General features: G+C 47.6%; 1 protein-coding gene and 1 long non-coding RNA gene across 2 annotated transcripts in view; one reads left to right on the top strand and one right to left on the bottom strand.

Moving 5' to 3' along the window:
- Positions 1-24032, bottom strand: part of LOC126521594 (toll-like receptor Tollo) — a 102770-nt gene extending 78738 nt beyond the window's left edge. Inside the window, exon 1 of the mRNA XM_050170291.3 lies at positions 23611-24032. The gene's annotated coding sequence lies outside the window, so the exon portion shown is untranslated. The remainder of the gene's footprint in view (positions 1-23610) is intronic.
- LOC129382203 (uncharacterized) lies at positions 17882-19893 on the top strand. Its single transcript, XR_011895066.1, has 2 exons — positions 17882-18567; positions 19369-19893. It is a non-coding gene; the product is annotated as an uncharacterized lncRNA (long non-coding RNA).
- Positions 24033-27164: the final 3132 nt, after the last annotated feature.

Raw genomic sequence — 27164 nt, 5'->3', positions numbered from 1 at the left:
CTGATTTTTCTGTCTTCGTTCATGGCTTTTACAGTGCAAGAGGATTCCGCCTTGGGGGTGCTATGTATGTTTAGAATAAAGGGCGGGGCCTCGCTTCCTTTTAGCGGTGCGACCTCTATCAGCAGGCAGTCTGCACCGTTCGATTTGATTTCGTGCTCTATTGACGTTAGTTTTCTATGGACCAAGAACGCCGTGAGTAGTTTTTCTTCCTTGCCATTTTCATACGTTTTATAATCCCGAACTTTTACTTTTTTCTCGGTTGCTTGTAGGGCTATGACATCTGGGATTTTTTTTTTCTTTTTCAATGTGTTGAATGCGGAGCTCTAGGCTCTCCCGCTTTCCGCGGAAGCTCCTACAGTTCCATCGCCATATTCTTATCTCCGTCTGGCCCTTCCCCATGATTGACTTTAGGGAGGGAGGTCGATTGCGCTGTGGTGGAGGCCATGGGTCCTGGGGCCGAAAAGAGTTTGCCCATCATTTTAACCAGTTGCTTGTCATGTTTCCGTACTATAGCTACCCGCCGTGGTTGCTCAGTGGCTATGGTGTTAGGCTGTTGAGCACAAGGCCGCGGGATCGAATCCCGGCCCCGGCGGCCGCATTTCGATGGGGGCGAAACGCGAAAACATCCGTGTACTTAGATTTAGGTGCACGTTAAAGAACCCCAGGTGGTCGAAATTTCCGGAGTCCCCCACTACGGCGTGCCTCATAATCAGAAAGTGGTTTTGGCACGTAAAACCCCATAATTAATTAATCACTATAGCTCGTTTGTAGTCTTTGCTGCGTTTGTAAGGACTCTTTCTTGTTCTGCTAAGGTGTTATATTGTTTTCTGGTCTCGTTTATGATAGCTCTGAAGCATGCTTCTATGTTTGCTTCAGTATTGTGTTGCCTTTCCTCAATTTTGTCTAATCTAGTTGCCACTGTTCTTAATAAGCTCATTACTTCTTCGCGATTCCGTTTTTCGTGATTTTGCGAGTCTTCCATCAACCTATCTTTTGCCGGTGGCCCTCTTGCAGGTGAGCGTGCCCTCGAGGATGCGTTTAACGGGGCGAGGGAGGCCCTCTGCGGTTCCTGTGTTGAGATCGCGGGTTGCTGAGCAATATGTGTTTTACTTGCTTGCTGCTGTTGCGCTATTGCCTTCACTAGTTCCTGAATGATTCTCTCCTGTTTTTGTATGATTGCTTTAAGTTCTTTAATTTCATTACTCTCGTGGGAGGATTGCGGTGTCCCGCTCGCATGATGCGGTGCTCCTTCCCGCCAGGCGTTGGGTAGCGTCGGGTAGGACTCTGAGCGGTCTCGTTTTCCTCGGTCGTTACCCTGGGCTCGGTTTCTCGATCTGGTTATGCCTCGCTGTTGCTGCTGCTGCTGTTTCGGGTGCGCAGGTTGCGCTCCCTGCCTCTCCGGTGGCTGAAATTCCACTTGAGGCTTGACATTCCGTTTCTTGTTTCCCTTGGCGGGCGGTCTCCCATATCTGATCTTGCATTGGTTGGAACCCGTGAAATGTTCTCCCTTGCACAGGACGCACCTCGGCGTGCACGTGGGTTCACCTTGGATTGGATGCTCTTCGCCGCACCTGTAACAGAGGTTTCTTCGTTCTTCTGGGCACATGTCCGAGCGATGTCCCGGTCATCTACAGTTGTAGCATGCTTCCACTTTGGGTCTGAAGAGGTAGCAGCTGCGGATTCCTCCGCCGAATGGAGTCCAGGACTCTCTTGGTGTTGGCGAAAGTGATGAGCAGGGCTTTTGATGATTTTCCCCATCCTTCTTGCGTCCACAATCTCTAGCTGTGGGTTGACGTTAACGGTGTCGTCCATGATCCCGGCGTGGCTTTGGTCTTCTAGAACGTGATACGCTATCCCCTTGATGTTGGTGTCTGGTGCCGCTACGTAGGCGCACGTCGAATAGACTTGGTCTAGGCTTTTGATACGTTGTACTTCCGCGTATTTTCCTGCGCGCTCCATCGAAGGGATGCTCACCGCAACGGAATTGTTAAAAGGGTTGCTCCTTACTTGGTCGTGTTGTTTGATTTCCCCAAAGTTCATTCCGATGTCCAGGCACAGGGCGTACAGTAGTGTAGTTAGTGGCCGTGTGGTCTCGGAGCCGAAGTCCGCCTCTCGGCCGGTGTACGATCTTGTAGTCGCCCTCTGGCAGACGCGGGAGCGGCTTCCTTTTATATGGCCGGCGTCTTATCGATGGGCTCACCCCATTGGTCTGGACGGCCTTGCCGGTAGCGTCCGTCGGTCGGTGTCAAATATAGCTGTATCCTGTGGGGCATTAGCGTCCCCATGCTTCGGGCGAGCTCGATCATGGGCTTTGATGGCAGCCTGTATCCATAGGCTTCGATCGTCATGTTCCTCCGGGGAGATTTCTCCGTCTACGGTGCACTCTATCGCGGCTACGTCGGTGACGACTTCGAGGGGCCGGCGGCGACGCCGATAGCGCCCCTAATCGCGTTAGGCCTAAAGTAGGCCTTGCTCGACTAGTTGCGGCCGCTGAACGAAAGTGCCCCTAAACGGGCAAAAATGGTATTGCGGGCCTCGAAAAACAGCGGCAGGGTTCCAGGCACTCTCTGTGACCTTTTGGCAGAAGGTCCCGGTCTTCTGGTACAGATAGTCACTCGGAAAAGACGAAGAACTCGAGAGCCCATGCGGAGCACATTCGCACGACTCAATGCGCCAAGCGTCTCCCGGATATCAGTGAAAGAAAATTTGGAAACTTGTTACTTAAGCTTCTGGCATCAACATTTAATACGCGTAGGTGTTCTTGTGGTCGGTTACCGAGGCGTCAGGGGGTAATAGCGGAGAAGTTGGAAAGAGCTTTTGTTCCGCGAGAAAGAACCTTAGTGAGGATGTTAGTATTATCATTCCAATTCTACCTAACTTTATCAATAAATGCGTGGTCAAAGCTTAACTGAACGAAGGAGGCATTATCCCGAAAGGGCTTAGATGCTTCCCATATCTTTTTTTCTGATTGATCGTATGCGCATAGAAAAACTCTCGGAAATACGGAAGTCAGAACCCTTAAGTTTGTGTCAGTCTTTAAGGACGTTTTATCTTGTCGCGATAGTCGAGCAGTTTCATAATAATGGGGTGTGTGCGATCGGCATGCCTTCGACCAATCCTGTGACACCTTTCAGTACTCGGGCAATCTATTTCATTTCATTTATTTATCCAAATTTCTTTGTACAGGGCGAATTTGCTGGTCAATCTAAGCACACAGTGCTTGTAAATGCTTGTAAATTTATTTTTTCAACCACGAGGAAATTTTAGACAACAGAAGATCGTGGGTTTTATCAACTGTCGCAGTGAAGCCATGCAGCAGCCAGTTGTTGCGGTGAGATCGATTTTCTAAATCATCATTACGCAAGGCAGGTTGGTTGATTTCCATTTGTAGCTGGTGAACTCAGCTACTTATGTTACCATTGCCTATTGCAGAATGAAGTGTGTGTCGAGGAGATTCTAAAGCGGAGACCCGCGTTTCTAAGGCATGAAAGCTTGAATTAACAACCTGATGGAAGTCCCTGATGCCTGCGATTTCTTGTGATATACGTTTCTGACCCTTAAATAATTCTGCAAGCGTTTGAGTAACTCAAGGCAAATCAACATCCTTGCCATCCGATTTACCCGCGTCATTGGCTGTGGACGAGTTTCGCAAACGAGTATCAGGCGCCGGGCAATCTTCACACTTGTTAGGCTTAGGATTCAGTTCCACATCAACACCCAAAAGGAGACTTTTCACGCAGTAAATAAGGTCAGAGCACAAGGACACAAAACTAAAAGCACATATGGAATTGTGTGGGGGAAAAAAGCAGCAGAAAGCGATTATCTGAACGAATGCACTTGGCATTATTGAGGTATAGGCGAGTTGTCACCGCAACATGTCGTGCATGTTAAACAAAGAAACAGAAGTTTCACTAATACATATGCGCTCCATCTCGATGCTATATAAAATGGTTGCATCAGCTATGTGGCGCTGTTATTCTCGATTCTCCTCAGAATCCTGATGCTCGATCCAAAGCCTAGGAGCGCACAGGCAAAATATACAATGCGCAGGCAAATTGCGTAATACCGTTGTTTCTGATGAAAAGCTCATGTTCCCATGCACGATCAATAAAGCAGCGATTAGATTGCCCGATATGCGACTTCCCCTGCTTGCTACGTTGGGCGTTGTCTTTTCTTTTTAGCGGGCCCCTTTCGGTGAAGGCGACGTGCGGAAACGGCCGTGTACCATGCATGGGGTTAACGTGGGAGATTAGCGCAAAAGTTCCCTTCACCACCACCCTATACAACGCGCGTCATAATCGAATTGTTGTTTCGGCCCCATATTTTAAGTTTGTATTGACATATTTAAATGTCACTTAAGCTTAACACATTTGCTTATTTCAAGCCCTGTGTTGTTCCAAGTAAGCCAGCTTAGTAACCCATGTTGGCAAATCCACACGAATTTTGCGACTTCTTGAATGGCAGTGCTAATATTGTTTGTTGCATGTGCAAACAGGGCCAGCCTCGGATCTCTATCACAGTGGCCCAGCCAATATTCGATTCACGCTGTTTATCTTAGGCCTAAAAGTACGTCTTGTTGGGCGAGTTCGTCGCAATTCATCTTGGGTACTAGGCGCGAACACACACAAGGCGCAAGGCGCTCTGTCCCGTCTCCTTCCTTGTGTCTTGTTTGTGTTCGCGCCTAGTACCCAAGATGAATTATCTTAGGCCATCATTGGCCAAGCAATCAGAATGGCACAGCCCATATTGGAACCACGCTGTTAATCTTTGGCCATCACTGGGCCAGGAACTGTCAATACGCATCGAATGTTGGCCCGATTTGACGTGCCGCCTGGGACAGAATCACATCGACTCAATATAGAATAAGGCGGTAAGATTCATACTTTCCTCATTATCACCCTATGTGAGGGTATCATTGTTGAAAAGCAGCATCAACACTTCTGACCTTAACACCCGACGCAAATATTCGCGTTTAACATTATTTCATTCATTATATTACGGCGAGGCATTTGCAACCCATCGCATTAAACCAGCCCGTCACATTTCGTCCAGGCGTGATCATGAACATAGAGTGCAACCTCTATTTGCTGGAACACTGGAATGTTCCCTTCCAGTGCACCCGTAAACGAGTGGGACGCGTTAAGAGAAAACACTCGCACTGATGCGGCTATTTTTTTTCAAAGGGAAGTAACTTCTGGAGCGTCTTCTCCATGAATAACTGCTGTTTTATGTTTATGCGTTCCTCAGAATTGTATAACGTTTGTTTTATTTCCTGTTGTTTGTGCTCCTGCACATTTGAATGTGTCACTGAACCTTCATACTATAATGCCGTGTTTACCATTTCCGGGATTCATAGAAGCGCCTTTCTTTTCTTTTTTGTTCTTGTTATTTATGCGCATTTAGAATTGTGTAATATTCCTCTCGTTGCGCCTGACTTAACTATGAATAACATTCTGAATGTGTCGTTAAACTTGCTTTTTGCCACGGTTCTTATCAATCTGTGTTTTTCTCTTTTGTTAACGTGTTTCTATTAAGGACACAATGATCTTGTATTGCTCCCTCCTTCGCCCCGTGTAATGCCATCTGGGGCATTTGGCGTGAATGAATAAGTTAGTTGCAAAGATGTAATCTTGTTCGCTTGTAAGTGCCGCGCAGCATTCTGCCTGCCCTAAGATGCATTGTGACCAAGGTTCAGTTCCTGCGTGTACGTTCTTGCCTTACTTTCTTTTTCCCTTCTCCGTATCTTCCTTTTTCTATCCACTCCTTCCTAAAAAGTATAGCACGCTTTGTGCCCCCCTCGCTAGCCGCCCAACCTGCTCCTTCCCTAGTTCTCTCTCTCTGTATATATGTGTTTTGAAATATAATAATAACATGATAATAATAATACCAACATTAAGTTCTCTTAGGCCGTTTCATCACAAGTGGAATATAGTACGACGAGCAGTAATACAGATACTGTGCACATCTTTTAAAGGCTGGCGAATTTCGCGATTTGCTGCTACATAGGAAAATTGAAGCGTTGTCACGGAGATTTCTGTGAGAAGAGCTGCGCAACTAGCGCCTGTCCCGTTCCTAGGGGCGGGCAGTGCAACTCGGACGAAAGACAAAAGAAAGTACGCGATACGGGCGCAGACTAGCAACTGGTTGATTTTTTTAAACAAGTGACTAAAATATACAGAAAATGTAAACACGTCTAAAGTGACGCTTACAAAGGTGAAAGGGCTGCCCACCCTAGGAACATGTTCAATCGCCAACTCGCCCAGCTTGCCGTGTTAAGCCTGTGTCTTTCTCGGCGGTTCGTGTGTGTCTTCCCGTGGGCTTATTTTCCCCCGATCTGCAATGCACCATCTAGCCCGTCTGCAGGTGTTGTTAAGCGTAACTTAAAGCACACATTACGTTTTCCAGGCAAGCAAAGCAAACCTGTATATCTCGAAACGCAGTTCTACCGTCGCAGAAGTATCGAGAAGATTCCTGGCGGAAGCACTCGCAAGAACAGCTGGCTCCTTCAGGCCCGTGCTTCACTGGCAGAGCCTGGCTATTGTCTGCCGTCGGGAAGCCTTCACTCACGTGGCCACGGACCGTGAAATTGGAGGCGTTCGGAGTACATTGCAACCCAACCAGCGACCGCGCACGCAAGGCGCGTCTCACTGCAAAAGCCCACCACCGTGGTGCAGTGGGCTGGGCACCAATGAGGAGACGGCAAAGCTGCGCGCGCCCCCCCTCCCGTGTCGCACAACATCGAGCGAAAATTGTCCTATATATTTAGTTATATGCTAGGTCTTGCTATGCCATGCCGTGTGCGGGTTATACTGCCTCACCATTCTACCACCAAAGTTGCTCATACCTTGTCTTACATTCAATGGCGTACCACCTATTTAACGAGTGGGGAGGGAGGGAGGGAGGGAGGGAGGGAGGGAGGGAGGGAGGGAGGGAGCGCTGCAATACGATAGCGCACGAGCTCAGTCACGCGGTTTTATGTCACATTTCGCGGGCTTTCCTTAAACGTCGAAAAAAAACCGCTACGCAGCATGTACGGTGCCACAACAAATTGGACCGGTAGTTTCTGAATTGCCCCGCACCTTACAACGCAACGAAACGCACTTGGCCTTTAAGTCAGTATTACAAACTTTGCATAATTGATCGTAGTTAACCTAATTAAGTGGAACATAAAGATATTCATAATAGCGCCACATGACGGCAAACCTTATGTCGTTGGTTTAATTCAGCTGCGGTTAACCACCTTTTAAAGATACTTGATTCAAGTTACGTGAAACACCCGGCTATTGCGAATTACTATTGCAATCTTTGAAAGGGCCTGGAAATGCTTCTTTAAGTTATATTTATATTTAACAAACATAGACCTATTTATCAATCACACATGATAAACCACGGGGGCCCGAAAGATTATTTCAATTTGAGTTTATTTCTTGCAACTACATCAAACCTCAAGGTGATGCAGGGACAAAAGCAATGAGTGCCTCACAAAGGTCCTGGGTCCCGCTCAGTATGAGCAGTACAACGCACATAAAAAGGGCACATTTGCTACAAAAAATTGTAATAATTAAACAACGAATTGTACTTGATGTTTAAGTGTACAGCATAAATGTATCGCTGGTTTACATAATAATATTGTCGATGTTATACGCAACGAAGTACAATCAACAAAAATTACTTGCAATATTCACAAGAAAAAGAAAGACAGCAGATGTGTGCGACCTTGAAGAATTGCAACCGGATTTCAGCGAAGTTATTACTTTTGAACAGTTTCAATAAAAGTTTCAGTTTCTTGTAATGATATCGCTTACTTCAAAAAATAGGCCCTGTGTGTACGACTGTTCCGTTTTAAAGCTTGCCCGCATGTAATGCTTTCGAGCAATTCTTGTTGGGAATTTTTAAAATTCCAGAAATTCATAAAGGTTACTTCCCCACGACATTTGCCATGGTGTCATCCCCCCCCCCCCCCCCGCCCTCAATTTCCACTACATTTGATATCGGTTGAGTTAACAGTTCCTCCAGGGAAACGGGATAAATTCTGTGTTCGCATTCATAAAGTTCCGGATCGCTTGCATGCGTCTTTCACTGCAAATGTCATAATTAGTCCCCTGTCGTTGATGTTTACCTACATATTGTAGCGAAGTGACGCAGCCGTTAGATACTTGACGCATCAGCTCACCAGGGAGACGAAGATGAATGGGGATGAGCTCTGGCAGGGGTCAGTCCAAATCCGCAGGTACGACGACGAGAGTAGCATTTCAATAACTAAGTTTATTCACTTGAGATTTACTTTAAGTCAACACTGTATAAAAATATTTACAAACAGAACGATGTCATACCCGTCGTCGTCGGCCTGCCTGACCGGCCTGGTCTCCCCTGGTGAAGTTGCGCCGTGTCTGCTGCTGTCTACTTGCTCACTCAAGAACTACTCGAACTACTCCTTAAATAAGTTTACACAGCATCCAAGAGACACTTTTCTCCACCAATGGGCTACTTCGTTACTCCGACCAATCAGGCAAGCCGACATCATCCAATAAGCGGCAGAGTTCAAGAAATGGTCGCGTCAACACTCCGTACACAAAAGCACTCTGACCCTAACGCTTGTGACAGCCGAGCGGGGGGAAGAGGGCGCGTCAGGTGCACGTGTGACGTCAGGCGCGGCGGCCGGGCGGTCAGTACCTGCCCGCGGCGCCGTCGCGCCCATTTGGGGTACAAAGGTTGCCCCCGCGTCGAGGAGCCTACAAAATTCCCCGAAAGTAAGCAAAGAGGCCCGCGCCACACACTTTTCGCGACAATATACTGCCCATAACGCGAATTTTTCTTTTTTTTTTTTGCCAAATATGAACAAGATATCTGGTTACTTTACCGACGACATCACTGAAACCAATCGGAACGTGTTATGACGCCTAAAAATAGGGAAGAAAGACGACGGCTCAGTAATTACTTGCAACGCTTCTAAGTGGACATGGAACGTAAAACTTTTGGCACACATTGCAGTTACCGTGCGCCTCTTCGATCCCTTACCACAAAATATAAACCTGTTCTAAAGTATAAGTATGTCGGGACACGGGGAAGCATAGCTGATAGCGGCGATATCGCAGGCTCTAACACTTGAATACGAATTTTTTATACAATGGCTGTGTTTGATCCAGCCGCATTTACCTTTGCACAGAGAGTTTCTATAGTGTACCACCAATTTTAGGTAAATTTTGTCTCGGCGGCATTGATAGTTCTGCCAGGGTAGCAGGCTCAATTCTTCCCGGCTCGTTAGATACGCTCATAACACTCTAGAGTGTTTGCATATGTAATTTATTGCGAAAGCCCCAATACCTATCTATCTTGAGCTTCACCTCCACATCACCCGTTAACTTGTCCTTAAGTCACCAAACATAACGAAGCTGCCTGGTTTATTTCAGTGAGGACACCAGGCGAAACTAATATATCACGCCTAAAAAAAAGTTAAAAGCAAAAAAGAATAAAAGAGATGAGGGGTTAATAATTATTCGTAACGGTTCTAAATAAGCCAGAAACGTTAAAACCACGCGACAAATTGCACTTAAAATGCTGGCTATTCCTTGAAAGTATAAAAATATCTGAAACTCACAGTTCTCTTCGGACATTGGGAAACCTAGCTAATAGCAGAAGGGTGATACTTTCGAACACTTGCTTACAATTTTGTTAACCTTGCCCTCGCTCAACACTCATTTACCATTGCACATAAACTTGGCGTATTGTTCCCCTTATGTTCGCAAAATTCGACCTCAATTGTAGTTGTAGTTATGCCAGCGCACCCGTCCAAGTTTTACACCTTTCGTAAAACAGACTAATAACGCTATAGACCACTTGCGTACACATTCTACACAAAATTGCACGCTTAACCCACCCATTTGGAACATTGCATTCACACTGGCCATACCAGGCCCCTCATTTTCCCCAGATATAAAAAAGGTGCCTTGTTTAGCTCACCCAGCACAATGGAGAAACAAATTACGGATCTCGTATGATCCACGAAAGCACATGGAAAAACTGGGATTTAGTAATTATCTGCAACACTTGCATTAATTCTAAGCAGGAAAATGAAAGTTTCGCAACGTATTGCGTTTAAAATTCTCTCTACTTTCACGAAATGTCAATCGTCTCTTGTGCTGTTGTTTACAGAGTCTGGGAAACATTTCGATTACAGGCAGTATGACACGCTGGAACGCTTCATTGTGTAACTTTCTACAAAGGCTGTAGTGAGCCTACACAGAATCAGCATATATCGCTCGTCACTCAGAACACTGCTTCGTACTTCAGATAAATAGAAACACCGTGTCCCTCATATTTTACCGAGGATACCAATTAACTAAATGCCGTGTATATGACATAAAGGTTGGGAGAAACCGACTATTGGGTAATTGATTTCAGAGCACATAAGCAATCAACACAGCGCAAATTTTTGATACACGTCACCAAAAGGTGGTCCTAACTTTTTCAAAATGCGAAATATCCGCTGTTCTTTCTCCTGCCGAGAAACAAGTAATAGTGCAGCTCTTATTTAGAGTCAGCCTGAAAATGAAATGGTCAATGTCAGAAGTGACCGATGCTTATAGATAAAATCAATTGTTCTATTGGTACTGAAATGGCTCTGCACTTTCGACCGAGGTCATTTTCACGAGAATATCTACGATACGTCGGGGTTCTACAATGAAATTCAACAGTTATAACTGTAAAAGGTTTCAATAGATTTTTGATGGTGATAAGATACCGAGACTACAATGCTATGCAGGCTATGTTTAGACAGAAATTAAATAGATCCAGCGCTTGATAACTTTTCATGCCGTAAGGCACACCAGTCGTTGGGCGCGGCTCATTATAATACTTTATCGGGACCTCCCCCTCGCCCCAAGGTAGAATGCAGCAAGCTGATTGTGTTTTCGAATACGGATATAGTGGTCCTAAACATATGGGCGTGATGCAACTTGCTTAAGCTGACAATTCATTAGGGCGGGAACTGCCAGGCGTTCTCCGCAAACGCGAGCGTGTATGGCGAATGCCGCGTGTCCTCCGCTACGGGCGTCACCCGCACAAAAGACAATCCTCGTTGTTCAGCTGTAGTTTTGTTGAACTTTCCAGCGTGCAACTGGAAGTGCCCACTTTCAAAAGGGAGGGGGGGGAATGAGATACTCTGTCCCTTCCCCCACTTTTGGCAGTTGGGAAGGGAAGGAAGGGTGGCAAGTGAACCCCTGGGTAAATGCGCTTAGGCTTACATTCTTGACCAAGTTATTCCTCGGAATTTTGAGAATGACAGCCCGCAAACAAATGGCGTGAAACAAAACACCCACAGCGCATACCTTTTATGAAAGCCTTGCCAGACTGAAATATTAAAAGTGCGAAACAATAACCAAAACCTGTATTTCTTTTTATTTTTTTTGGCGCGGCTAATACCTCCGGGATGGGCCCGCGCGAGGTGCCGCGATTCTTCCAGAAAGCTCACCTTCGTTCATAGCGTTCGCCGCCAGCGTTTCCCGGTAAAGATTACGGTTACATGCGCTTAGTTGCCGGGAAGCGTGAGACGCGGCGCGGGATCTGTGAATATGCTGTCGCGTTTTCGGTGGTCTTATCTCCACCGAGGTGCGACGCCTCTAACGCCGCTCCTGAGAAGCGACACGCGGACATCCGGCCGAAAATGCAAATTGCCCTTTCGCTACAGAACACATATGCAAAGAAAGAGCTACAAATATGCTACTGCTTAATATCCCAAGTTCAGAAGATGGTTGTGAAGAAAAAAACACGAAGAAATAGTTTGCGTAACCGTAGTACTGGCAAAAACTTGACTGTGGAGCTTTACAATTCGAAGGTTAGTTGAAAGGTCTGTTTTCTCTTGCACTAAAATAAAGCGATACTATAACTCTTATGAAGGCCCGTGTAATTCTGCTTCAACCATTCTGAAAGCTGGCCTTTGTGCGGTGCATTTCAGAGCAATGAATTCTGCGCAACTTCGCACAGCAACGTTTTCCTTCCGGGTGCTTCTCTTCCGATCCCTTGAAGGTAATTTTCAGACACGAAGCATCCCCATCTTAGCTTTTGACTTTTAGCCGTTGGCGAAATGGACTTAGGCATGTGACGAGCGCAACATGATTTAAATTAAATAATGGGGTTTTACGTGCCATAACCGCGATGCGGTTGTGAGGCACGTCGCAATGGAGGACAACGAATTAATTTTCACTCCCTGGGGTTCATTAATGTGAACCTAAATATAGGCCCCCATCCAAATGCGGCCACCGTGGCAGGGATTCGATTCCGCGACTTCCTGCTTAGCAGCGCAACACCAGAGCCCACGGCGGTCGCGTGACATGACCAGCTAATGAGTAGCGTTAGCCATCCGCGAAGGCCAACACGCAAACAAACTACTGACGGTCTTCACGGATTCCCAGCAAGCCTGCCGCAACATCCTACAGGGAAGAATCAGAATACCTCCTGCATAAGTCCTAGCCCAAATACTCGGTAAGGACACTGAGGACATCACCACCCAAACCATCATCTAGATACCGGGCCACACTAGCATCACGGGTAACCTGCAGGCTGACAGAGCAGCTCGAGGATTCGTACATAAATGATGTTCTCGAGAGTTTGACGGAAGACTGTCTGGTCGGGATGAGACATGACAAAGAAAGACGTACACCGACCAAGTAAACTTATTAAAAGACAAAGCGTTTCAGCTTCCCCACAAAAGCCTTGTTCACAATGCTTGTGAACAAGGCTTCACGCCGGCTGCAGAAGACCCGGACCCTGTCGACCTCGAGTATTAAGCCATCGTGAACTACCACAGTGGGAGTCGCTTGCGATATCCACCACACCATCGAAATCTAAAGACAGAGGATGGCGCTGCCTGGCGTAGGCTCCAGACAGGCGCTTACACGAACCTACACATATTACGTCGCATACACCCCACAGCCTACAGGGACGAATGTCTGTGGTGCGCGCCACGCCAACTCTATGCCACATTACGTGGGAGTGCACGCTACACAACATAGAGCACCGCGACACACGAGGAAGCAATGGGAGGCGCTGCTGTACAGCTCAGCCCTCGACGACCAACCCTAACTGATCCAGAGAGCTGAAAAGATGACAAGAGCTGGCGGAGCCCTGGACCAGGGGCCCGACCATTAGTGATTATTCTTATCATATTTTAAATAAGTTTTATCTATCCTATCCTGAGGAGTCGCATCGCTTTAAACGCGAGATTGTGAGTTCTCGCCAATAGGCGCCCCTGCAAGACGACGAGGGCATTTGGAAAGCTGGCTGCTGAGACAAATACGTTCTGTGGTATCACCTTTGTGCGGCATTGACAATGCAGATGTAGTGAAGCCGAACTTGTGTTTACAGGTTATGTCCGGACGGGCCCAGCTCGTCCTCGGTAGGAGCTGTAGAAACTTTCAACGACGACCCTGCGAGACTCGATCTCAGTAGGGAAAGGGCTTGGTGCTTGAATTCTGCTGAAATTCTTCCGGTTTACTTCTATGGTATCTTTCGCGGTAATTATCGCTGTTAACTGCTTTGCACAAAGACGATTGTGTGCTCTTGTCAAGCACTAAAACTTCATTTGGGCCTAGTTGGTACATAATTCTGAACTTAAACTTACAGCGCAACCACCTCAGACGAACCACAAAAGGAAGATGCGACACACACTGGCGCTGACTAACAACTTATTTCTTCGTCGTCGATGGCCACGCACCTTAGGCCACACAACCACGCAGGCGCACAGATTTCATTACTGAGATCTGCCAAATTATCTCATACGCAAACGTAGAAATTCAAATTCAGATGGGTGCAGAGACAAAGATGTGTTACTGACGCAATTATCACCATGTCTTCTTATGTGGTAGGCCTCTAAGGCATGCCGCGCATGCTCATTCTTGCTTTTGCCAAGAATCAACGTCCGATAAAGTCGCGCCTCACAATTGCTGCATCAGTTTATATGCGCAACAAGATGCGCTCCTCTATCTACAATTTTGTTTACTTTTTGCGCATGTTCCCTGTGTCGCTCATTGACGCAACGCCCTTTCTGGCCAACGTACGTCTTACCACATGAGAGTGGAATGGCATAAACCACGCCGACAGCGCACGACACGTATGAGGCGCCATGCCGAATTTGGCATCCTCCTCTGCTCTCTCCGCAGGTGCGGGAGCATAGCTTTGAAAGTTTGTTAGGCGCAGAGAACGCCAAAGAAACACCATGCCTGCAAGCAACTTTCTTGAGTTGATAGGTGACCTTATGTACATAAGGGACCACCGCAGGCTTTCGCGTTTCAGGTTCGGCGGCCCGCCTTTGTGTGGTTTTTCTTCTCTGAATCAGAGCTTCCACCACGGCAGTCAAAAGCGACATAGGGAACCCAGCTGCCAGAAGTCGGCTCATCTGATTATCAAAACTTTCTTGCATCTTGTGCACACACGAACTCTTAAGAGCCAATTCCATACATGACTACACAATGCCTCTTTTCATAATCTTCGAGTGCGCAGGCTTAAAGGACAGAAGTTCCTTTTTCGCACGGGGTTGATACGCCCAACACACATGGCGTTCACTGAACTCAAGCTTCAGTTCCAAGAACTGCAATACACTGTTTTGTGGACTCTCGTGAATAAACACAACACCTTGTGAATGTACCTTAAAATAATCGAAAACCTTATTGAACGTATTCTGGTGGGACGAGTCAAGCGATAAAAATACCAAAAAACCATCGACATATCTAAGAACTTTTAAAACTTTCCGCTTAAAAGCATGGTCGAAAGAATGGTCCACACTAGACAAAAGAATATCGACAAGAACGGGAGTAACACATGACCCAATACAAACACCATTCCGTTGTAAATACGGTTGGTCATCAAAAACAATAAAAGTAACTCAAAGATAATATTCTAAAAGACTTAAAAAATTGCCAACTGAAAGTCCGGCATGATTCTGGAACGAGATCGTACCACTATGCTCAATACATTCATGTACCGAAGACAGGAGTTCACGCTGTGGAACTGAATAAAATAAATCTTCAACATCATAAGAAAAAATTGGAGGACGCTTAAGCTTCGCCTTCAAGAGTGGAACGCGATAGCGTTATCGCACCCCGTTCGCACCGCCTACTCAAACGCGCTACGCCAGCCAAACGTCGCGATCGGCGCCCCGACGCGCCATGAAGGCGGACGCGATCATGGGGCGAGTGGCGCGCCACGAGTCGGGGCAGCTCCGTAGATTGCGAGGAGGGGGTCTTCTAGATTGCGAGGAGGCGTCTCCTCATGGCATCGTGTTACGAGTGGATACCAGGGCTGCTCCGAGGCGTCATCGCCGCCTATGGAAAATTGACAGCGTAGTGAAATCATGCATACAGTGGCGAAAATTATAATCACCGAAAATAACAACAGCACGTTGGCTCGTCCTAAGTGCCCTCAAGATCGGAACCTCTCGGTAACATATTCGCAAGGGGCAACTGTAACTGGAATTTCATGGCAGCATGCACCGCACAGCTGCACCTGATTTTATATTCTCGCCCATGTGTCAGCGTTGCCGCAACTGTTTATAATGAAACTCTCGCGTGCATTTCTTGTTCAAGCCTTGTTGAAGGGTATGAAAAAAATAAAGGGCCAGTACGGTGCCGCTAATTTCTCCTTTTAGCATACTGCTGCTTGCGGAGTATAGTAGCGCAACTCAGTTCTACTTCTTAATGCGATGACGGACATTGATTGCAAAACCTTGCTTCTACATGTGGCAGCGAACAGTGGAACAGTTCGAGATAATACAACGCCGTAGAAAGCCGTTTTGCGCGAGTCATCTAAAGGCGTCAGAGAAGGCAGTGCGGCGCGCGATACCCCCCCCCCCCCCCCTCCCCCCAAAGAAAGAATGAAAGCGAAGCGCGGCGTACGCGTGTGCCAGCCCAGCCGCAGCCGCTGCGCAAAACAATGGCCCAGATGCGACGGAGCAGAGAAAACGACGCCCAGTGGACGCTTAGTCCACGAGCACCATAGCCACGTCAGGCAAAGCTACATGTCAGGCCAGCAGACATGATGGGACGCGCATGCGCACCGCTGCTCTAGCAGCCCTCTCGACAGCAGGAACCGCGTCGGTAGACGGCGCGTCGAAGTAGTTTGGCATAGTGTTCCTGCATAGAGTTAGTAGAACAACTCTAGAGGAAAAGCTGGGCCGGAAAAGTGGGAACCTCTAGGGCGCCGCCCTGTTGCTACTGGTCAATGTGGCCAGCGCAATTACTATTGAAAGAGCTGAAAACAAGTACAGGTCACCTTATGCTTTGTCATCTAAAAACGCATACCTGATGGCTTTATGAAGGTGGTGCGTTAATATTAAGTTTACAGAAAGCGATTGCTAAGTCCGTGACTTATGTAAATAACGATGTACGCATTCATGCAATAAAGGATGACGCGAATTTCGGTTTCGAATATGTTTTTTGAATGCGTAGTAGTTTCGTACAGTTTAGGTTTGACATGCGATCGCGCGTCGACATCGGACGCTATGGCACACTCGTGCCTTATGTGCCACCGAAGCTCCGAAGTGCTCTGGCATATACCTTCACAGGTAAGTAAACGAATGTATCTCCTTGTTGAGAATATCAAGCGAGTAGGCAGCTCTTGTGGTGCATCACAATCGTTTGAGAAGCGTCACAGCAGAGCATTTTTCTACATGCGGAGCGGTGTTTTTATTTGCAGGTTTCCCTTGTGGGCTCACTGTACGTCTCCGCGCACGGCGTGGCCAAGTGGCCCCCGAGAAGTGGAGCCTCACGACGCAGCACGACGGCGTACGGCGATAGACCCACCGCAGGTTCGAGCACCGAGCCGAAAGGCCTGGCCGGCTCTGGCCGTACGCATGGGCGCTCTCCCAGGAACACAAGGCGTTCAGGACAGTTAAGGCGTTTATTAATCGCAAATGGCCAACACGTACCAGTTTGCACCGAAACACACGGAGTACACTCGGCGCCCGCGGTTCCCGATGGCGAGGAAGGCGGGTTACGCGCCGCGTCGAACAATGGTTTGCGCGCGCGGGCCGAAATGCGTTCGCAAACGCTACCTAGCGCTTCCCGTCACCGACAATGGTCTGCGACGGTTCGGACACGCAAAATGTGACGCACTAAGCACCTGCGACTACCGCAAGGGCGGAACGCAGAGCCACTCAGCAAGCCACACTTACGCAAGCTGACAAAGCACGTGAACGTCCCCAGGCCGGGGCGTTGGGGACACAAATAGCTGGTCGCTCACGTACCTTGCAGCTTGCCTCTCGTGACCGGCGCTCGTCCCTCTCGCAGCACGACTCCCCCGCGCACGGCGATCGTCCCCAGTCGGGGCTTCTTCCCTACGTCACGCCCCACGACCCAATCGCAGGGCCGCGTAGCATGACGTTGCGGGACGCGGTCGCGGCGCCCGGGGAAAACTGCGCGCGGTCGAGGGGCAGGCATTTGGGAGGGGTTTTCCTCGCAATGGCGAATAAGTCCGGAGCCTTAGGCACAGCAACGACTGCGCCCCGGTAGACCGAAGGAACTCCCACACCCTTCAGTAGGAAATCGCTGGACAGGTGGACCAGCGCACCGGAATTGTACTGGCCAAGCCACAAGCAACTCAAAGAATCTGTTTAATTGTTGCACTTTGAACAATCATGCTTCTACAAAGGCCACAGCAGAAAAACAGCCTGATGCCGAGTATTTCTGTGGCACGAAGTATAATCAAGAGGCGAGTGCCTAATGCAGACGAAATCGAGTGCATCGAGACTTAGAACGACAGAAAGCTGAGCTAGTTGGTAAGGATTCATTATGCAAAACAGAGGTGAGGCGTGCAGACAGGACACAAGAGTAGAGAAGTGGACGGCGCTCGTGTTGTCCACTTCTCTACTCTTGTATCCCGTCTGCACGCCTCACCTCCGTTTTGCATAACGAGTGCATCAACCCACATGTTAATAGCGTAGGCGTTTTATTAACTGTGCAATATTTTCAACACTTCCTTGCATGCCATTTCATGTGGAATATCTTTTCTGGTCACAAATTTGTGCAGCGAATCTATTTGCATGATCGACTCCGGGCCTGTGGGACCGTTCACTTGCACTTGATGCTGAGTCTTTTACATGTATCCATAAACTGCAGATATCACATCAGATCCCTGCGAGCATTTTCAAAATTAAATTATTTCACACAACAGGCACATATGCAATACTGACATAATCTCAAATACCACTAAGCAGCTGGGACACATTTTTGTTGACCATACTCGCAGGTAAAATAAGTAGATCGTGTGGACAGCTCCAGCTCATTTTCCTTTAATCAGTGTGTACAAGGGGTATGCAAAAATAATTTTTTTCTCGCGCACCGATTATTTTGCTGTATAAGCAAGAGAACCCACCACGTTAGTGTAACGTATCTTGTACATCACACTAATATGTGCTTTAATTTACGAAGCGAGATGAGTTACTTTTATGGCTCATTCAGTCATATCACACTGCAAGCTGCATTCATCAATATTCAATTGGATTTTGCAAATGTTTAATGAAACATGTTTCCCTTCTATGCAGATATGCAATGGCAAGCCCTTCCGTGTGTTCCAAAGGTAAAATTTAAGCTCTAAATTAAAGAAGACATTTCTAGTCAGAGACAAGCAAAAATGGTGAATGCAGAGTATCAGAAGCCCAAGGTACAGAAATTATGAGAAGTGTCAAATGATTTTAAGGAAAGAGTCGTATTTGAAACTGCAAGACTCTTTAGTGGAGGTCAAGCAAGTCAATATAGGTAGAATACTCTGCAATATTATGCGAGTGAGAGGATGTCAATGGGTCAGGAAATGCGTTGGTTTTCTGCAAAACAAAAGCTGATTGCCATTACATAAGTCACTTAGCATTATGAGACTGCTGCTTGATAAATTCAGAAATAAACCAAAACACAAGACACGCAAAAATAAAAAAAAAGCAATTTAATGATGCTCTCTCCACACTGGGATAAATAAAAACAAACACATCACATCTAATGTGGACATATCAGATGCCTTGTGAAACACTAAAGGAAAAATTGAGTTTCGAGCTATGGCACTTGCCGCATAGATGTGGGGGGCCTTGCACTAATAGTGATAGTTACCACTGCATTTAGAAATTGAAAGCATTCATGCAGACAAGGATGATTCTTTATATTTTTGGCTACCACTTCAAATGCCTCCACCAAGTGTTACAATGCTGCACGCAGCCATACTAAGGATGTCGCAGCAACACCTGCAGGTAAAAAGCAGAAGCAGTCAAAGTGCTGGTGTATTCTGGACACTAGCTTTGAAAACTTTTGGGTAAGAACAGTGCCAGCAGACATGACAACTGCATTTATTTCCATAATTCCCCATTTGAATGGCCTTTTCTTTTTTGCTTAGACAATGCCTACGCCTAGCCACAGCAGCTCCCTCATACAGACTCCGCAAGCCAAGAGGCCGTGGAGGCAAATGCAGGTAAGAGGCAAGAAGCAATAGCACTGGTATCGACATTCATCTAATTTCTTACTTTTTCTTTCGTTTAGGCAGCCAGCACACCTCGAACAGCCACCTTGACTGCGGGTGTGTCACCCTAGTCGCCAAGGAAACATTTGAGGGAAAGCGACAGGCAATGTGAACAGCCACTTCTCCATGCAAACGATACTCTTTCTCTCGGATGACTCCTACGCCTCGCCACGCCAGCACTCTTGTGCACAAAAATGCCGCGGAGGCACGTGCAGGTCAGAGGCAAGAAGCAGTGGCACTGGTGTCGACATTCACCCAATTTCTTTTTCTTACACTGAGGCAGCCAGCAAACCTCGAACAGCCACCTTGACTGCGGGTGTGTCAGTAGATTCCTGTTGTACATATGCTCATAATAAACTTCAGTAAACTTGAACTTGATAATAAACTTGATGGCAAATGGGACATTGATGCATTGTTTTTTTGAACATTTATTGTACACATACAATATATGTTATACTTTGCAGTGCTACAGAGCGTATTTTGAAGCTTCCCCCTATATTTTGCACCTTTAATTACGTATGTGTTGTGTGGCCCTCAATGCAGTTCATGTAGCAGCTGCTTTGTCTGTGTATCGCACATTGGCTTAAGCTCGTGATATCCACATACTTCTCTCACATATACAAAATAAAGTTCTATGTAGTCCTCAGTGTTACAACAAAAAATGAAAGTGAACAATCCGATCGTGGAATTGTTTATTACAGTGATTCCTATGACAGTTACTGACAAGTTGACAACTTGAACTGGTCGATCCGTCCATAGCCTCCTCTATTTTTCAAAAATAAAGGAAGCTATGATATGTCATGGCAAGGAATTGTATGTACACATAAAAAAGGGGGTATGTGTGTGTGTGTGTTTGTAGTGGGGGGGGGGGGGGGTATAGGATTAGGGCGGTACGAAAAAATGTACCAACACCGTCCTCTAGACCCATTCCGTTAAGGTACCGTAACAAAGCGTATTATGCATAAAGTTCATACAACCAACTCTGATATTACTACACACGCCAGGCGACGCGAGCTACATTTGCCATGACTCGCATTGCGACTGCACCGGATGCCCTCCATATTATTCTCGTTAATCGTGCTCATTGCACCGAGGCAAAAGAAAGATCATGGGCGCAGGTGCCTTTAAAGTATCTCGGCCTTGCGAGGCACCGATGCGCGTGCCAGGGGAGCTGTCCGTGCTAACACTCCCTGGCACACACCTGCCTCGGCGGCCCCAACCTACGTACCGTTCTGCTTCGAGCTTTGATCCCCCCCACTGTCTCATGGGTGCCCTGGAGTTCCTGCGCCGCCTGCTTTATTATAATCTCAGGTGCTCTCCTGAGACTTCCGTTTGTCGGTTACATGTACCCTACAGCTGGATCAGTACTTATAATAAAAAAAAAACGCCATGCTGCTACGGTTGCCGGATTAAAACTGACTACTGCCACCAAGTCTAGCAAGCTTCTCAGGAGCTGGCAACCTCGGCGCGCAGCAACATGGCGGCGCTCTTGCGGTTCCCGATTTCAATGCATGGGTCCTATGGGTAGCTTGTTCTCTAGAGTCAGTATAGTAACTCCATGTGTTCCTGTATATGCTCCCGCAGGGATCAGAGTTGCGCATACCTCTTCCGGCGCCGCTCGCACCGCTATTGGCCGAGCGCGAAAATTGACGTCAAATGACCCGCGTCGCTGCGAAGCCAACTTTACGGGTGCATCGCCGACTCATGCGAACTCGTCCTTTCCGTCAGTACCATCGCCATTGCAATCAGTGGACCGTCGATTGTGCGTTCAGAGGAGCAGCTAGAAGCTCTTGCATCTTGAATCTTTTTCTATTTGCAGATTTGCTGCTACTAAATAGTAAGCACTACTAAGTAGTAAGTACTACTAAATAGTAATAGTAAATAAAAGTAAACTTTGCTTAAAATGTGCGCATGTCAACATTTGAAATGCGCTTAAATCTGTGTCTGCACCGCATGTATTGAAAACGTGCAGCTGTTGTGAACGATGGTTAGTGATAAATGGCGCTCTGTTAACGGTCACTGACATAACTGCAGGCACGATAGCTCTCTTGGCGACGGTCATTAATCGGCTGGTTTCGGCAGCCAAAATGCGCTAAGTGTCCACCTTACGTGTGTGAAGTTTTAAACACTCTTTAAAGCATTTCTTGCTTTCTGACCATGATAAGACAACTTCATATGCATGCTGAAAATCATTGCACCGCTTTTTGTGGCAACGTACTGCGCGTCTGCGAGCGAACTTTGGAGCTGTTCGAGCCACGGGAATATTTTATTTTGGGGAATCGAAGGCGGTCCCACCCCATATTTGTACGTTCGTGTGTGTGTTTGTGTATGCGTGTTTACATAGGTACGTACAAAGTTTCGGTTGGTTGGAAGCCCACCCCCTCGGGCTGCACGAATGACTCGTTCGAGCGTAGCCTGTATTAACAAGTGCCCTTTGCTAAGCGCCTGCGAACAATTGGCGCTTGTAGCTCACGACCACCAGAGAAAAATGCGGAACACCGCGCGGCATTTGGCTCCTGCGCGCGCGAGGAGTGGCTTCGCTGCAGAGCTGGATCACGGCGGCGGACCTATGCGCAACTCTGCTCCCTGCGGGAGCATATACAGGAACACTAGTTTGGCATTATAGAGGGACCTTAGTTTGGCACGCGCTCCCGTGGTCCGTATACTTTTGCTCACGGGTGTACGTTGGCCAGACAGGGCGTTGCGTCAATGAGCGACTCAGGGAACATGCGCAAAAAGTTAACAAAAACGTAGATAGAGGAGCGCACCTTGTTGCGCATATAAACTCTTGGAGCAATTGTGAAGCGCGACTTGATCGGACGTCGATTCCTGGCAACAGCAAGAATGAGCATGCGCCGCTTGCCTTAGAGGCCTACCACATAAAAAGACAAGGTGATAATTGCATCAGTGACACATCTTTGTCTCTGCCCCCATCTGAATTTGAATTTCTACGTTTGCGTATGAGATAATTTGGCAGATCTCAGTAATGAAATCTGTGCGCCTGCGTGGTTGTGTGGCCTAAGGTGTATATATGCATCGACGACGAAGAAATAAGTTGTTAGTCAGCACCAGTGTGTGTCGTATCTTACTTTTGTGGCTTGTGTGAGGTGCTTGCGCTGTTAGTTTAAGTTCTTGACAAGCAGCCACTATTAAAATCAGTTTTTCCTTACACCCTACGCCATCAATCCTTTTTATGAAAAACGATGCATTATTTATATTACAATTGTAATGTTACTATGGTTAAACTTGGCACGTCTTGAGGGTCATTCAAAGGACAAAAAGAAAAGGTAGACTTTTCTTTCTTACACAAGCCGTCACGACTGTGACGCTGGTTTTGAAAGATGGGAGTATTGATAGTTGTTTAATATGTGTACACAGATGGGAAGGTTGGTTCAATTAGCGCCAGCTTCTGCTGTGCACAGTGGAGAGCCATATCCCTACAAATAATAACACACATGCACGAAAAGCGAACATTTCAAGTATAAAAAAGTTAACGTAAATGAGAAAGAGAGAGAAAAAAAGAACACGGCCGCAGGAGGGACCCATATGCACCCACGTTAAGTAAAACTTCGTGTACCCGGTCAAATAAACCGCTACGTGTAACACACGAACGTAATTTTTGAAGTAGCGTTGGCGTCCAACACTCGGTTTACGTACACTTCATAAAAATCTGCGGATCAAATAAAACTAATAAGGCTGCTGTTTACGAGAGAATCCCGTCGGGCCATCCAGGCACGACTCTGCGGAGAGCAGCAGAGGTGTCCCACAGTGCCTCGGACTGGTCCCCTCTTTTTGGGCGAAATAAAGAGTTCACCACCACCAACATTTTGACACAAGCTGCACAATGCGAAACGTGGAGACCACTTACTGAAGCGGAGAGAAAGTCAAATGAAGGGCCAGTTGGCGCACCCAAAAGAGATCACTTTTCATGTCAAGCAGCACTACCAAGAAAGCACATCTCATAAGGAAGGATGTTTCAAAACGATGAGCGTCTTGAAAGAAGACCAATAACCACAACACTAAAATGTCTTGTTCACACTCGAAAGCTAATTCCACAAAAGAACCAAGAAAAAAATATTTCTTCGAAATTTCGCAGATTAAACAAGAGACGGCCCTTACCATGTTACAAGGGATGCAATCACTGAGCGGTACCGTTGTCGTTCCTCCCACCGTCGATCGCTGTTCGCGTCTCGTTTCAATTGTTATCCATCCAATGGCGAAAAAAACAATCGCTTCACAACAATACGTCAGTCGAGAATTCACAGGATAAGCGCAGGGACTCCTTCGCACAAGCTCTCTCACACAAAGTCAGCAGTCGATGGGGGCCACGGCTTCAGGGAGCGTTATCAAAGCGCATTCAGTGCTGACCTCGCGAATCGGCGTGCACAGTGACGTGGGCGCGCATCCCTTGTCACTCGCCATGGTTTCACTGTTTCTTGGCGTGCCTGCTTTCACCGACGAAGGTCCGGCGGAAGCGTCGTCCAGCTGCGCGTCTGCGTTCCGGGAACCGCGCCGATAACATCGGGCGTCGAAGGGGCGGCCACTCTTTGTCCGAGCGGCTGCTCCACCGGCGGCGCCGACCGCGACCAGTTTTTCCAGTTTACGGAACGGCGGCGCGGCCCACGAAGGCGCTGGAATGACGCGGCACCCGGAGAGCCGCCGCCAGTATGGTCCCCTCCCCGCTTTTATCTCGTTGCAGGGGATCGCACGCCGGTTCCGGCCCTCCTCCGAGTTTTCGTGCCAGCCGAGGTGCCTGCTCGGGACGCAGCCTGTCTGCTGCGAGCTTGCAGGTCAGGGGCGCGCAGCGGCCGGCCGAACCGTCGCGCGCGGTTCGTGCCCGGCTCTCGGGGTTATCGCAGCCGCCATCCTCACGGCTGCGACCGCTTGATCGTCTGCTCGCGACTGTGCGGCGCCGCTGGTGAAGCGCGACTGGGTGCGCGGAGCATGCGCTCGTTTCTGATGGGCGTTATGATCCCGCAGTGATGGGCGGGAACGATTTTTGACGACTCTCGTTGCTTTTGTCCCTGCACCACATCGGCCTTACCGGCACATGGTGGAGTTGGTCGACGCTGCGTTGAAAGATTGCACCAGCGAGGCCTCCACCAGCTCCACCACTGACACCGAGCTCGCCAGGAGCACCAGAAAAGGTCGCCGGAAATCAGTTGACGGCAATGACGATAAAGCGTAGTCGAGTGAATCTGAACGCCATGGCCTGTCGCGACGGCTAGTGTAGCCGGGATCTGCTGCCGTATCCGTGCAGTACTCCGACTTCGTCACACATTTTGTCGCGGCCATTTCCATCTTGCGTAGCAGCGGGGCACGCTCGGCGTTGATATCCTGCATTGAGTATTAAAATTCGATTATTCATAGTTCAAATCAAGTGCAATATTTAAAACATACAGAAAGTAAGGATTCATTAACGTTTGAGTACCTCCAAATTTGCCTTATAGACATACGTTCTACTTCCCAGGTGCTAAAAATACAGTTACTCATTAACGAAATTTCTGTTTAGTGCACTGAAATTCACGTTATTAAGGCAAGGTATGCACAACTCGCCCACAGGGACTTTAAATAATGCCACGCTCGCTACGATATCACCTTTTTATGAAAATTTGCATAGTTGCATAGATCTGTAATGGTATAGTGTGGCCTAGAGGTGGGTTAGACAACTCATGACGAAGGGCTCATGCGATGCCATCCTGATTTTCTGAAAAAGAGAGAATAAAGTTGGTAAATTTTGGGTACTTTCATGGCGCTTGATAGCGCTGCACGTGCGGTGCAATTGATTTCGCCGTTCTCGAAAGTCAAATATGTGGAGCTCGTAAATTCCTTGTTTTCGATGTCTTTCAAAGGTACATTTTTCTCTCTCTTATATTTCTTGTGCGCAATTTCAGTCGACGAGAATGACCAAGCTCTGGGTTCTTCAGTTTCTGCAATACAGCAGTAATAGCTACACCCTCTGCAACAGTCGATGGAAATAAGCTGCGTAGCCGTCAAGAAAACCAAGCATCCGGTATGCAGCTGCACAGCTTTCTGCAAACAGACCTAGCAGTCCGTGTAAATATCCGGTTGTGCTAAACCTGCCTGTATTTCGTTGGCCTACTTCATCTCTGTGTTCTCGTTAGCTCTGCAGTGCTTGTTTGTGGCGTCCCTGCTTGCTTAGCCTAGGAAAGCGCCCGGTACTTATGGCGACGAGACACATTGCTATTGTAATGGATCCATCGTTTTCTAAAGGGTCATTTTCCAAGCCTGCAATGATATCCAGCACATTTCAGCGAACGAAGGAAATATGTCAACGGAGAAAGAAAAAGCTGAGCCATACGAAACATAACTGCTTTTTAAAACTTACTTTTGCCGCAACCTCCCCCCCCCCCCCCTCCAAAAAAAAAGGCATAATCAAATGCTTTGGAGCCTTAAATCATTCACTGTGACAGGTAGCAAGAATTTATCGCGCCGTTTCGCTCTACATCGATGCAGGTTTTTTACCTTTAACACGGGCGTTGTACAAGTTGGGCATAGAGCACTGCAAGGGCTCGCCCATAAGCCTGGCCCGCACTCAGGCAGGGCGAGCAAGTTTTGCTGCTGGCCGGGCTCGGTCCCAGCAGCGGGCGTCGGCGGTGATGCGCCTTCGCAGTGGCGCGCGCCCCCATCGGCCACCATGGACGCGCGCGGCTCGGCCGACCTGTCGGCCTCACTGTGTTCGCAACATTGGGGAAACTGGTCAGCGTAATCGCCGGGACAGTCGGGCTTCCTCGGGTCGGAGTTTGCGCTTAGACGAGACTCGGCGTTCGAGTGCACGTTCCAAAGGTGAGCGACAGCGGCCCGCCGGACAACATCGCATTAGCAGGCAATTGCCACGCATTGCGCAGACACTGCCGTAGTTTCGCTGCAAAGTGGAGGTGTTTTTGGGGGGGGCCTTCCTTTAATCTCCACATTTATTGCTTCAACTCCTCTCGAATTTAGAAAAAAGTGCTTTGGCGGCACAGGACGAATTGTTAAGAGCAGCAAGACGTCTCACAGTGTGAACAACATGACGGTGGCAAATCAGTTCTGCGGAAGCTCGCAAGGTCGAGGAAAGTTCATGAAATGGAAAATTGTCATCCTGGTTTACTCAGAAGGTAGAGCGACAAGAAAAAACGGGAAAGAAGCCCGCGAAAGCCCGCGACTAATCGCGTGGCAGTTAATGTTCTCTTTCAGGCTGCTTCCAGGCTTGGAAAAAATTGCAATTTAGCACGTATTGAGCAACAAGAAGCTGGATCCCTAATTTTTCAACATGGTCCACAATTTTCTCATTCCCACTTTTGCTCTGAACATATAGTATTGAATGAACTTGATTACTTTATGATAACTAATTGTGTAATTAGGCGCAATACAAAAATTGTCTGAATTGCTTCAAGCGACGGTCAACAATATTACCTTTTATTCTGTTGAGCTACATGGCCCTCGCATATTCTTGAATTTCGGCACAGGTTACGTGGGCCACCCCCTGTTATAAACACATACACTATGCGCAGGGCACTATATGGATACTCTTAACTAAATAAAAACGTGTACATACGTTAGCTTTCTACGTATATCATAACTGCTAAATATACAGGCTATAACAATCTATGGTAGACATCCTATTCGCTAATTCACAGCCGCTTGTACAGACCAGCTTCACTAAAGGTCTT

The sequence above is a fragment of the Dermacentor andersoni genome, chromosome 6 (genome assembly GCF_023375885.2).
Source record: "Dermacentor andersoni chromosome 6, qqDerAnde1_hic_scaffold, whole genome shotgun sequence".
Classification (NCBI taxonomy): domain Eukaryota; kingdom Metazoa; phylum Arthropoda; class Arachnida; order Ixodida; family Ixodidae; genus Dermacentor; species Dermacentor andersoni.
Note: the sequence above shows the minus strand (reverse complement) of the source record. Positions and strands in the feature narration are given on the sequence as shown.